The 2072-nt window shown below is 33.5% G+C and overlaps 1 long non-coding RNA gene across 1 annotated transcript; it reads left to right on the plus strand.

Moving 5' to 3' along the window:
* Positions 1-1404, plus strand: LOC140969342 (uncharacterized). Its single transcript, XR_012173924.1, has 4 exons — positions 1-29; positions 100-163; positions 458-1019; positions 1165-1404. It is a non-coding gene; the product is annotated as an uncharacterized lncRNA (long non-coding RNA).
* Positions 1405-2072: the final 668 nt, after the last annotated feature.

Here is a 2072-nt window from a genome sequence, read left to right on the forward strand (position 1 = left end):
CTGCATCTGATTCAGATGTTCTCAATCAGGTTTGATGTTATGATTTATTGATTTTTCTTTTTGGCCAGCTCGTGCTAAGATGTCTTTTTTTTGTTGCAGGTTCAAGAAAGGTTTGAAGTTGATATTAAAGAGCTTCCTGAGCAGATTGATACATCTACATACAGTAAGTTTGATTGCTTTATTGTGATGCTTATGCCAATAGTCCTGTATTTCTTGTTCTCGTGTAGCCATTGGTACACTGGTTTGCATTATATCGTATCTGCGACAAAATAATGATGCAATATCCTTGTTACAAAGCAATAATTATAGCTTCTGGTTTTTGTTGTGAATTCTTTTTTTTGTTTGCAGTTAGTAGTCTGTATTCTTCTGATATTATTGTGTTTATTTGGCGTCATCTTTCTGTTCTGATGTGTAGAGTTCTTGCTATTAGCTCATGCAATTGTTTAATGTTTTGCAGTGCCGTCTTAGAGTTGTTCAGATATCATGTCAACGCAGATGTTATGTGTGGAAGAGCTGGGGGACTTACTTTCTGTTTGATGTGCTTCAGTTTCATGATTTCTTATGAATATCTGGATATTTTATTCAGGAGAGATTGATCGTATGCTACACATTATTGTATCATATGATTGGAACTTTTTGTTCTTTGTTTAGAGCTGTGCTACGCATTATTGTACCTTATGATTGAAATTGTTTTGTAGCTTAGTTTTGAGTCTTTGCTTGATCATCTTAATGTCCTTTCAAATAGCGTCTAACTGAACACTTGTTGACAGTTTCTTCAGAATGGTGGTTTTCTTCATTTCGTTTCGTGTGCTATTGGCTTGCTTATATTACTTCTCACTTTTATCATCAGAGAAAGCTGCCCTTGTGTCATAGATCTCAAACTGTGATTCATTCCCAGCAACAGCTTTACGTAAAAGGAAATTTAGCACGAGGTAACCTGTCCTGTACTGACAGGACTCGGTACGGTAGCTTTGGAATGGCTTGAGTACGACTGCAGCCCTCGCTTCTGACGGTTAGATGTATATTTGCTATCATTTTCTCTTGCATTTTACTATTAGAACAAGATGTTCTTGTCAACTTGGTATTTCAGATAGAACAGTAAATTTGGTATTAGTTTTTCAGCCTTGTATATCCACAAGTGACCACCACTTTTGTTATTTAAAGATAATTAAGGAGATGAATAACGAGGACATGGCTTCAGTTGATTCAAGTCTGTGTTCTCGCACACCGTCCTTGGTAAGTGGTGAGTAACTCGATTCTGCAGGAGGACCAGATAATTTTCAAGATATAAATTTTAAATCTTTTTTGTTATAGTAGGTATCTAATGAATAAACTTGTCGTTTGGGCTTGTACTTGTGTTTTATTGATTTTTTTATGTAAAAACAATATTTATTGTAATAATATTTTGCGGTTTTATCTAATTATGATATTTATTTTATCTGTGTATTTATGTAAGCTACATAAATAAATAAAGTATTTGAATGTACATTAGATATCACGAGGTATGCATCTCAACGTAAGATCATGAAACTGATTATGAAGTGTATCATATATTCTAAACAGGTTATTAGTCTAATATGTAGTCTAAAATAAGAATAAAAATCGCTAGAATTTCAGACTAGAATCTGTGATTTAAACGTAATGTTTTATTGGTAAAGACATAGAGATGTTCATTCATACATATGTTTGATCATTTGATGGTACACTATACAACTTTCTTTCGAATTGTCCGTGTGGGTATCACTCATCGAGTGGAATAGTTCGCGGTTATGGTTGTATACCATTAGTCATTTGACTTTTGACAACGTAGATGCTCTAAGTACTAGCATACACTTTGATCTGTTTACCAACTTCATTGAGGGTAATCAAGTAGCGAGGTTTGGTGTATTTTTTAAATACATAGGAGCAAATGAATTGTAATCAGGGATTCACCGCTCGCCTACGGATGAAAATATTCTATGTGATCTGATTAGTAAATAGTGCAAGGAATATGAAACGACCTCTAAATTTTTTTTCTTTCTAATCATAATCATAAATTCTAAAATACTAAACTAAATAAAATAACTTAACAT

This window comes from Primulina huaijiensis, unplaced genomic scaffold (genome assembly GCF_012295235.1).
Source record: "Primulina huaijiensis isolate GDHJ02 unplaced genomic scaffold, ASM1229523v2 scaffold40887, whole genome shotgun sequence".
Lineage (NCBI taxonomy): Eukaryota > Viridiplantae > Streptophyta > Magnoliopsida > Lamiales > Gesneriaceae > Primulina > Primulina huaijiensis.